The 12,326-nt window shown below is 40.4% G+C and overlaps 1 long non-coding RNA gene across 1 annotated transcript in view; it reads left to right on the forward strand.

Annotated features, from left to right (window-relative positions):
* The first annotated feature begins 364 nt into the window (after positions 1-364).
* The window catches only part of LOC115646062, a 55,822-nt gene continuing 43,860 nt past the window's right edge, over positions 365-12,326 (forward strand). The window contains exon 1 of the long non-coding RNA XR_003998919.1: positions 365-564. This is a non-coding gene — a long non-coding RNA (uncharacterized LOC115646062). The remainder of the gene's footprint in view (positions 565-12,326) is intronic.

Below are 12,326 nucleotides of genomic sequence, written 5' to 3' on the forward strand. Positions count from 1 at the left end.
GAAACCCAATATACTTTCTGTTCTGGTGTTCAGGGAGCACATGTTTTGAAGTAACTAGCATTGGTTGCTCTGATGCACAATGGAGCATGTAATAAAGTCAGACTAAGTTCCTCCAATTCTCTGGATATACTCATACATAAATGCTAAATTATTACAGCAAATGTAAGGAAAATTTTGCTTTCACTATTTTGTTTCTTACAAGTTCTTACCCTCCATATTGAGCTGCTTCCTTGTTGAAAGGTTTGACACCCTTTTCTGATGTGGCAGGGGAGTAGAGATCAGGTGACTTGGTAATCTACCCAGTAACAGCAGGGTATATAAAGCTTGCTCAGCTAGTACTAGTCACTGTCCACCATAGCAGCAGCCAAGTATCCGTAATCCCAGCCAAGACATCATGTCAAGAATAGAGATGTTGTGTCAAGAGAAAAGATAGAAAAATAGCTTATCTGTGTCTGATTCTCGTGTGTCCTGAAGTCTTTGTGATATCCTGGATTCTTGCATTGTTGATGGCATCCTGTGATCCTGATTGTCTTCTCTGGTGTCTGTGTCCTCTTGTGAAGAATGGTAATGTGTTAATCCTTTTATCTTCTTCTTTTTCCTACCCATTATTTGTATTTTGGGGGGCGGGGGTGTTTCTAGGCTTAAAGCCTATTGTTCAGTTAACAACTGAGTGGTTTTATATACTTGTTATAGTTATTTTGGGAGTCCTCGTTTAATGAAATGTTTGTTGCACCTATCCTTGCCTGTTTGGTTCATTGATCAATAAATCATAATATCTGATGACAGAGGCAGGAGGGGGTGTATCCTGTATGTCCTGAGTGACCTTTTTAACGCAACTATTATGATAAAATATTCAATACAAAAAATCTTAAAATATTGTCAGTCACATAAATGTTCAGGCCTTTTTGTCAAGGCATTACAAAGAACTTATAGCATCATATCTAAGTCCCATTACTGTAAGAAATAAAACCTTTGTTGCCCATACTTGTAATTACTTTAATACATTAAGTTTTGTCATTTATCTTTACCATTATTTATATTTCATTAGTACCAAAAGCCCTAGGCAGGGTTCCCATTATATTAAGCCTTGCATAAAGGAGTAAAACAAAAACTGTTCCTACCCCTTACAGCTCACTCTAGGAATATGAAAACATGGAACAGATGGTTACGCTGACAAATGGGGATATGGTAAGGTTGGGTGGGTATGGTGGGGAAGAGAACAGCAAAGCAGGTCTAGGTTGTAGTAGTCACAATTAAATAGTTTAGGTTGTAGTAGTCACAAGCAGGCACCAGGTAAGCTAACACTACTCAGTTATGATTTCTAGATGTTATGGCGAGAGGTTTGAAGGAGAGATTTAAAGCAGGGTATGAAGGATGCTTTAGAATCATGATGGGGAAGGTCATCCCATGCACAGAGAACAGTATCATCCTAGAGGTCTTTCATGCATGAAAATGAGGACATTGGAAATGATGGTTTCTCACATCATTCCTAACTCAGTCCTCTTGAGCATATACAGGCTATTGTATAGTGCTATAAGGTATTGAGTTTCATAATGCAATTATGGCTTATACAATCTATAGAATGTTGGAGGTAAATTGGAGTAGTTGCTGGATATGGGAGTTCTCTTGAGTGGCAGCTGCAAATTATGCAGGAGCAGCTTCATTTACATTTAGTAAATGGAGAGTTTTAATGAATGATTCAACCACTACAGCAGTCCTAAAATTACTTATTCTGATATTAATTGGAGTCATTCTCTGTTCAAATTTTCCATATCTCAGATTTCTATATGGAGAATGCATAGCTACTTCACAAAAGATTTTGAGGGAGCCGGAGGCTTTGGGAGCTTTGGGGGTGAGGTAGAAGATTGGGTTTTGTGATTTGAAGAGGAATGGGAGGCAGTTTGAAATTGTGAGATCACTCCTCTGACACAATAGAACTCTATACCATAAGGGTAAAGCTGATCTGTGCAGGAAATGGAACTTTCTTGGGAGACATCCAAAACTGTGGATAAACTAACTTGGAAACTAAGTCACAAAAATCCTCACCTTCAAATGCAAGACATGTTTCTTTGACCTTGCTTTATCTAACATAAAACATGTATATAGAAAACCCTATCAAAAGACACTTCACTGCATGCAGTTCTCACCCTGGTGAGAGGCTGAGAAGAAAAACCACATGGCAGATGTTAGTCACATTGCATAATGCACGATTGGAAAGTGCTCAGATTTGAAGATGAAGGGCATGATATACAAACCTATATAGAATAGAATGCTAAATTTGGTCTTTACATGTTACATTTCTATGTCAAAGTTCACACTGAGCTGTAGGAGGTTCACCACTCTGAAGGCTATATTTTTCAAGATTTCTGCAGATTCAGGACAATAGTGCACTGATTTACTCTCAGTTAGTATTCATGGGCATAAATGTTAGAAGGATACTTCTAAATTCTCTGTTGCCCAGCAAATTGTGTAGTCCTTTACACCAGTGAGTGAAATGGAGTGTAAAATGGTGCCATTCCAACATGATAGTTATTTACACTAGTGCAGGGGTTCTCAAACTTAATTGCACTGTGACTCCCTTCTGACAACAAAAATTACTATAGGACCCCAGAAGGGGGACTGAAGCCTGAGTCCGCCCAAGCCCCAGCCCCGACACCAGGGTGGGGTGAAGCCAAAGCCACACCTCCCCAGGCTAGGGGTCAAAGCTGAAGACCAAGCACTTTAGCCCCAGCTAGAGGGACTGTAACCTGAAGCCCTCGGGCTTTGGCTTGGTCTTCGGCCTTGGGCCCCAGCAAGTGTAAGCAACCTTGGTGACCCCATTATAACGGGGTTGCAACCCACTTTGTGGTCCCAATCCACAGTTGGAGAGCTGCTCCACTAGTGCAAAAACCTTCACCAGGTGTAGGCAACAGAATCTGCCATTGCCATTTGCTGGATCACAGACTATATACTTGCAGTGGAGATGAATTAGTTGATCAGAGCTTTGAAATTCCTGGTTTGGGATCACGACAGGGGCTGCCATTCTAGTCAAGAGTTCAGCCTCTGCAACAGGGCTGCCCAGAGGATTCAGGGAGGCTGGGGCAAAGCGGGGGAGCTGAAGCGCTTGTACTCACCCAGCAGCGGTCCGGGTCCTTGGTGGTGGAGGGCCCTTCAGTTGCTCCATGTCTTCGGCAGCACTGAAGGACTCTCCACTGCCGAAATGCTGCCAAAGTCCCAGACTGCCGCCGGGCCAGAGCTTGAGGGGCCCCTCTGGGGCCCAGGGCCTGGGGCAAATTTCCATACTTGCTCCCCGCCCCCTCCTCTGGGCAGCCCTGCTCTGCAATCTGTAGATCTTAAGAAATCTGTCTGACATTTGAGCCATCTGTACAGCAGCCTATGGCTTCTATATTGCCAGTTGGTCCCTCCTCCTAAAAGGCTGGATGGTCCTTGCAGCCACTTTTCCAGTGGCCAAGCCCAGTTCAGCAGTTTGCAACCGTTCATCTTCCATTCCACACGGTAAGCTGGAGTGATCATAGTAGATCTAAACGAAATACTGTTCCACAATACAAAGACAGGCTTGGCAGTCTGTACCTCAATGACATTTTGGTGATTTTCTGATGGATCCGTAAAAACATTTTTTTTAACCAGTTAGTGTGAATGACAGTAAAAACAAACTTGCTCCTTCTAAGAACTGGGGGGAGGGGCGTTATTTGGAGCTATCAGGAAGCACTTATAAAACATCACTAATAACTACAAATACACCATCTCTCTAAGAGAAACATCTACCTGATCAAAAGGCAATTCTGTGGGTTTTTTTAGTTGAATCAAGGGTGCAATTTTGAAAGTCAATTAGAACTGGGCACCCAGATCCAGTAGTAGCTTTGGAAAATCTTACCCGTATTAGATAGTTCTTCTTGTATGATTGCAACAACAGTTCTTGGTTAACTAAGTATTTTTCTGTGTCACTTAATGCAATGAATCAGTAAATCAGAGGTGCACTCAAACCAAAAGCACAAATCTGAACACACAGAAGCTGTGGAGTGTTTGGAATCTGAATTAAAAACTAGACCTTGATGGCACAGCTTGCCTTTATAACTCTAAAGATAGAAACCAAAAACTTGGCTTCAATCACTCCTATTTTGGGAATAGATTTTTTTCTGGCACTCCAGACTCAAGTCTAAATGGAATATTGCAGTATATGCACCTTTAAGAGAATTCAAAAAGAGGGAAGAACACTTAAATGGTATTTTTGCATGGTACACCTACAAAATATTAGGAAATAAGTTAGGAAATTAAACATTTTAAGATATAATTTATTACTTAAGCTTTTATAAATGTAAAGTGTAAAAATACAATTTTAAAGTCTCTGTCCTCATGAAGTCTTGCCTTCCTAGAGGATAAGAGTTCACGCTACAAAAAACTATTCTTTCACATCAAAAGTGGCACACTTGTTGGCAGAGTCTGAGAAATGTGATTTAAATAAACAAGGAAAAGAAACAATCTTCTAATCTCTACAGAGAGTTGCATCATGTCAGAATGGAGATCTATTGATTGCTTTTTATGGGGAATCTAGTATTGTTAACAGTACTTTTTTTCCTCTTAAGTGCTGCAGTCGACAGAGATGTGGGAAGTTGAGGGTGAAGTGTGGTGGTGGAGACAATACTATTTTCTTGTTCTCAGCTCTGTTAAAAGGATAGCTCATAATATGTGGCATTTGCACTAGGAATGGCTTATGCTGATCTAACCTTTAATGTATATTGGCATAACTCCATTGATGTTCTATCGAAGATAAATCCAGATGCACACATACAGAGTTCAATACTCTGCTAGTACAAACTAAAGCAATACTTTACTGAAGTCAATTGGCCTATGCTGTTTTACACCCGCTCAAGATCTGTACTTTAGTATTTTCCATATAGATTTCTAGGATTCTATATGCATCTGACTGCAATATGCTTCTGTGAGTCCCTCAAACTGTTCTATTTTACACAAGATTCCAGCAGTTTGAAGTTGATTTTTATAATGAGGGTGAAGGGAAGATTATTTTCTTGTGTTTGTTCAATTTTTAAAACAATGACAAAATCTAATTCACTTTTTTTTACAAAATATCTCAATTGCATGTTCAATAAAAATGTCCCATCTTAATCACTCACACCTAGAAAAGTGATGTTGGAATGACAGATCATTTACCAAAAGGGAACAGTACAGTAAATGAAACATTCTTTTACAATTTATATACAATTTCAAATATGAGTTGTGCACTAATGAATGCATTTGTAACCTGAATACCAGTTTCTATTTGTTCTACATTTTGTTTAGTTTTTAATGTCAAAGTCCCCTTTCCCAATTGCATAATGGAATGCTGTATCCCTTTAACATCACCATATTGTTATACATTGAAACCTCAGCACTGTTAGTACTTGGAATGGTTGAGAATCTGAGAATCACAATCTCTTCACTGCAGCAACTCTGCCATTATAGAAGAGTACAATAAACTTGTACTGTTACGTGCATGCAGGGATTGACTCTCTGTGACTACACTGTATGCAAGCATGCAGATGACTATGCAAAGGCACACTTTGGCCTTTGCATACATGTGGGCAGATATAATGGGTCATAGGGAAGGATGCTGTGCAGTCACATGCCACAACAGACATTGGTTCTCCTGTATTCAGAAGGACATTTCTCTCCCTCCTATGCATCTCATGAGCAGACAGAAAAACACCTGGTAATTCAGTGTTATGGATTCTGGGTGCAAGCAAATGGTACTATATAAGTGGGTATGTGCAGAAACTCAGAGATCAAGTCTATCTGATCATAGATCAAGAAAGAGTGCTTAGAAAATTTCTGTGTGCTCTAAGCATTAGTATCACTCTAACAAAGTGTTTCATTGACATGGAAGTTAGAAAACACAGAACCTCAGAGAAGGAATCGACTAGTACAGAGTCAGTCTGTAGCTGGTTCAAGCATAGGTTTGCAGGGGGCACACAAGGAACTTTTAGTTTTGTACCTCCTCTGCAGGGGCTGGTGACAATTACAGCTCTTGAATTTCCAGAAGGTACTGACTGCTCAAGATTAGTATCACTGATGAGGCTAACCACTCTAAAAGAGGATAGGAGGAGACAGACTCACCCTGTCTATTGCTCCACTGCAACCAGAAAGTTGGCTCGCTTCAGAGGCAGTGTTAAAGGATGCAGTAGCAGATGTACTTCTCCTGTACACCGGGGAAGTCTTCCTAGACTTCAAGATGGGTCATTGCAACTCTCCATCATCCTCACTGCAGGCACATTTAAGCCATTAGCAAAATTTGTCAGTGTTTCACCACCCTGAAGATCTGCCCAGACATGAAATCAAACACAGGCATGTCAGGCTTTTTAAGTAAATGTTTGCCAGTACCATACATTTCTCCAAATATAGTATGCTGATGCTCGCATAGCACTTCTGAGAAATGGTATATGGAAAAATTAAACAAATTAGCTCTAATATTAATAATCTTACCTGTGTAGGCAGCTCTGTCACAGCTTTGTCAGATATTTGAAGCATTGCAGAGGGGTTCAGAATAACTGAAACTCTTTGCAGCTCGTCTCTTAACTAGGTTCCTAATATTAAATGCAGTGCTGCTGAAATTGAAGTAAATGAGAATTAACACTAAGCACCCTGCAGGAAAAGGCCTTTAATTATTTTCTGCTACATATTTTCACTTCATTATTGTGCTATAGACTGTCTTCATATTTGTAAAGTCAGTTCCCTACTTCTGGCCCAATTTGTGTCAAAGAAAATCTGATGGCCTAATACTTCAGGGTCACTGTTTCAGGGTTTCCCTTGCAGATTGCTCTTTAGTAGTCCATCAGCCATCAAGCTCAACAAGCTTGCAAATTTCACCATGTAGTGTCATGTCATCCTCCCCTTTCTCCTAGCTTGTAGTTTTTGATTAAACTGACACAGTGGTTCAAGTACATCTTTCAGAAAGAGGTGCATTGCTTTGACTTTCTGATTGGGTAGCCGAGAAGCTCCATCTCAGCAGTGTGAGAATCAATAGACAAGACATACAACTGCAGGTTATCTCATATGCCTGTCGTCTACTTTATTACCTTTCTTTTGTAGAAGAATTACAGTCTGGAAGTTCCACAACTAACATGGTAAGTGGGGACCAGGGCAGTGAATTTATTATGCCTGCAGCTACATTGAAAGAGACACTCAACTGAAATTGTCCTCCTTATCCCTCTAGTGGCTTGTTCCTATATGACTTGGAAGCATAAGAGTGGATTAGCAGTAGGTAGAAAAACAATTTGGACTGGTAAAGAGTCTCAGTTATCTGATTTGCTACAGAATTCAGCCAAAGACAGCTGCACCACTTGTCATTAAAAAAATCCAGTATTGACGACTGATTTCTAAATTCATACTGAAGTATTCAAACATCCACATTGTAACAAGCATTTGTAAGCACTCTCCCCCTGACAGCTAGCTGGGAGATGGAGACACTTCAGAAGCAAACTGTATTTAAATGAACATACCTATTCTGCTTAGATATCCGGCAGATAGAGCAATGTTGCTCAAAGTGATCAACTTTGGCTGATGTTGAGTTATAAAACACTTCAGTACTGCAGCAGGGGTAGTCAAATGCTGTCATCAATGTTCTTGTCTTTATTATATGAATAAAGGGGATCAGACCTATGATTAACCTGTCCCAAATGAGGGAGTAACCCTCAACTGAAAGGACTTTGTTAAGCCAGGGGCTCAAATACAAGAGTCCTGTAAAAGTAAGAGGGTAGGGGACAGGTGTCCCAGCCAGGAGGTGTGGCTTCCTACTAAGGGTCCCCAGTCTCATTTAACCTGTTCCTCCCCACTGTTCAAAGAAAGAGCTAAATGGGCTTCATTAGGAGTCTCTTTATTTTAAATAACAGGAGTACTTGTGGCACCTTAGAGACTAACAAATTTATTTGAGCATAAGCTTTTGTGGGCTACAGCCCTTTCATCAGATGCATAGAATGGAACATCTGAGAATAGTATATATGTATATTTTAAATGCTCAGTCCAAGCTGAAATCAGTTGTGGTGGGACCGTGTTTCTGCCCAACCTGCTAAGAACTGAAAATCACTAAGATACTGACCTGCAGAGGTCACAGCAGAGAGGCAAGTGACAGCAGAAGGTAACTGGCAGTCGGCCAGAGGGAACAGCAGGAGCGGAATGAATGGCTGGCGGGGCATCCAACAGAGAGGAACTGTGGCTGGAGAAGTGAACAAGTAGCTGGAGGAAGCAGTGAGCAGTTGGCTGGTGGGAGCGGAATGAGCAGCTGACGTATTCTCAGATGGTAGAGCAAGAAAGATGCCTTCTTCCCTGGGTGGGAAGTGAAGTCAGACAGATGCATCTCTGAATCCTGGGTCCTCACTGGTCAAGGACAACAACTGTGAGTGGGGTATGATGAGGGAGCAGAGAGGAGCACAGAAAATGAAATTTTGATTGTAGAACTTAAGAACATAAGGTGGAACGCACTGCCCACACACTCTGGAGTGAGTGTCTTGCTCACAGTTTCATGATTATGAATCCCGCTTGTGGCATTTTCCCTAATTAATGTTGAGTGACTCCATTAAAAATTTCTTTTCCACACTTAGACTCTGTGCTTGCGAGTGGGGAAGTATTGCCACTAAGAAGTACCGAGGGGTGGTGTGTCATTTTCCCAGATTACTGAGTGGGGGCTCGAGATGAATAATCTACTCCAAGAACAATAGTTAGGTCCATCAATAAATAAATAAAACAAATGATGCGTCTATCAGATATTTGAAGGATATCCTATGAAAATCTAGACTTAAGGCTCAGAAACAGGGAAACTTCCAGTTGAGTGGAGGCAACCTGCTTCTGGGGGTTACACAGATATGGTTTTAGGGAAAAAGATGGGAACAAATAATATGATAATGAACTCTAATATATTTTTAAAAAGTCAGGTATGGGAGTGATCTGAAGGATTTTTCTCTAGGCATAGCCTAGTGATGGAACTGTCAGGGGGATCAGAACTAGGACTACTTCTTTGGCCATGCAAGATTTTGTCTTTCTGTCCTTAAATTGACACTGCCTTGACTAGGTTGGTTTATGAAAAGAGTAAGTCTAGATATGCTAAGTAAACTCTTAAATCCATTTCCTCAGTTCTTATTGGTTATTAAAGGAATTCTACTCTTCTGTGGGTGTTACAAACAACCAGTTCCTCCCTAAGAAGAACTGAATGCTACAATATCACAGAAGAGATGCTAGAGGGTCACACGGATGTGCTGAAGGGGCGTGAGCAGAGTTGTCTTCTCAGTGAGGTGTGTTGTCATCAGGCAGCAGCAGGTCAACAACTGGGGATATACCAACAGAAAAGATTTGACCCAAGCAGTCTTCAGCTGACAGGTAGGACCATAAACATGTTACAAGCCTACTGTCCTCAGATAGTTTCACAACATATCTTCCTTATGCTAAGACACTTTATTTTTCAGTCATTAGGAGGGAAACATAGCTGTTTTGGTGAGTCATAGAGGGAGATTTGGTCACTGAGGTAGCTGAGTCAATAGCCATTGATGGCATCGAAGATCAAGACCAAGGCCTTGCATTATAAAATCCAGTGGAGGATGTGAATCACAGGAGTGATGTACTCATATCAACTCTTCAAGCTGATGACTGGTTTTGTGCATAGTAAATAAAGCATAATTATCTTTAGATCAGAGATACTCAGTTTGCAATAAACAGTAATTTTAGCTTCAATCTCACTTATTTTCAATATAAAGTCATTAGTATTAACATCCATTACTGTAACAGTAAACAGTCCATTCCAACAGTCAATTAGTCTTTTTTGAGGGGAGTGGGTCCAGGCTTTAGCTTTGTGATTAGAAAACCAGATTTCCTTGTTCATTTTTTGTGAACACTCAGATTATTCCTTCTGTAGCAACAAGAAAGGCATCAGCAAGTTGTATAATATAAAGATTCAGGATAAAAATACATTTTAAATATAAGTAATTGTGGCATTAGATAACATCTTAAGCATAAGAAAGTTTCAACTTCAAGTGAAAAAGACTGTTATATAATCTATATGTCCAAGGGAAAGAATAAGAAAAAAGTCTGAGAAAATTTTTTCAAAAGTCATAAATCGAAGAGAATAATGGAAAAATGTTCTATATTTTCTTATCTGCAGTGTCTGACACAAAAAACGTGGGCACTCATGTTTCATCTTAATCAAAATGTTTAGCATTAACCAACATCTTAAGATTGAAATGAAGGTACCTTCAGTTTCCACTGTCCTTGTTTTTCCATTACCTTTCACTTCTTCAAATTTATCTTGCTGTCTAATCATTTACTTCTCCTTTCCTTCCTCCTGGACTTTAGTCCGTGGACTTCTTCAATCTAAGAGACCCCCATACATTTTCTGAAATTTTCCTTAATGTCATTTGCTTCACTTTACAATATGTCTGAATATATCTGTCCACATCAGTAATATTGGTCCACTGGCCATGTTTGCCAGAGTATCAATAGAGGGAGATAGTTTTGTATGGCTAGTAGTTCCCAGCATCCAATACTTTTCCTCTTTTTCAGGTAAGAGATGAATACTAACTTTACACCATTCTTCTAAATCTTTACAGTGGAAACTTTTTATGATCAACCACAGATGTTAGAAATACCCTGGCTATCACAATCTGATCTTGCTAATCACTAGTGATATGAGGAAATGAAAATTGACTAAGTCACAGAATACGAACAACATTAAGAAGAGAGAGACATGGAAGTTGCCTAGTAGACTGGATTTGGAGGCCCGGATTATCAGTTCATGGTGTCCTGGCCTTCAGGATGAAGTCACACATGGGCTGGCCTCTTCCCTGGTAACTCCTAGGTCTGCCTTTCTTGGGGCAGGAGTTGTAGCTCTTTTATGCTTAAAGGCATCTGGGCCTCCTGTAGGTCCCAGCCCGGGGCTCTGAAAGTGCAGCAGCATGAGACAGCCTAGATTTGGCCACTTTCCCCTGGACAACTTTCTACCAGTCCCTGAATCTCAGTGTGAGATGGGTCATAATTAACTTAAACTCTTTACTTTAGAACCTCCACAGCCTAGGGCCATTGCTTACAACCCTCTTGTGCCCCTTTCCCATGGTTCTCTCTCCTTCTTGGGTAGAGTTGGAGGAGGGAGTAAAGGGGATGACGCCTCAAGATCCCCTCAGTAGAAGCTTCTACTCCTGTTGCTGCACAGTTCCTCCAAGACCTTTCTGTCTCTCTTCCCCCACGCTTGCCTGGGCTTCTAAAGCTCCCTTTTATACTTTTCTTCTCCCCAATGGCATGCTGGGCAGGGCCTTCCAGGCTCAGTTCTGTTCTAGTCCTTCCCTTGCCTCAACCTTACTGTGAGGTTTTTAAACTCCATCAAAAGGACACAAAGATAGAGCTATATTAACTGTCAACCCTTCAGGCCAGGGACTGTTTGAAAATGCATATGCACAATGACTAGCACAAAGGGGTTTCTAGACACTGTTGTAATACTAATGTTATTTTAAAAGTTTGCCTTATTGGTAGTTGAGGAAGCTTTCATTTAGTTGCATCTTGAGATATAGTAGTTCACATTGCTTGGAATTAATATAGGGAAAAAAGCAAGGGCTTATTTATACCAAATTATGTAGGAGTGTGCAATGGCTGAATCTACTGTGAAAAAAAATAATGGAGTCAATGATATGCTGGCAGTGGAAGACCATCTTGCTGAGCAGTGTAGAAGCTGAGCATAAAGCACAGCAAACAATATGTGAATGTAAGAGGAGTAGGGCTATCATATGGGACTAGGGGAGATCTAATCAAAGTAGCAAATATAAATACCTTCGGGGTTCATAATGGCAATATTTGGAGGTCTCTAAGTACTATTCATTTATTCCTGGGGCACTTTTCAACCACCTATTACTTATATATATTGGCTCAGCAGGTTATAAGGTGCCAGCATTCTCAAATTTGGGTGCCTAATCTTACTTTTAGTTCCCTAAATAAAACTGCCCACAGTTTCAGCAGCTCTGGCCATCCATGGCTCACAATAATGGGTGAGCCTGAGACAGTGTGGGAGGTTTTTTTCATCAAAATTATGCAAAAATCATGATTTTGTAGGCTTTCCAGGCTCAACTAGATGAAATGCTACAATTGCAACTGAATTCCACCTTTAAAGTTGGGCTTCACAACTTTGGCATCTAGGATATGTGTCTAGAAAGCACCTGACATATTGTGAAGAGGAAAGTCAAATCAATGTGCATTAAAACCAAAGAAAACCAACTGTTGTATTATGAAACTGCTAAATTTCACACTGCTATAATTGCAACTTTTATATTTTGTCAATTTTTTGATTCATGAGGTCTTCTGTC

This window comes from Gopherus evgoodei, chromosome 1 (genome assembly GCF_007399415.2).
Source record: "Gopherus evgoodei ecotype Sinaloan lineage chromosome 1, rGopEvg1_v1.p, whole genome shotgun sequence".
NCBI lineage: Eukaryota > Metazoa > Chordata > Testudines > Testudinidae > Gopherus > Gopherus evgoodei.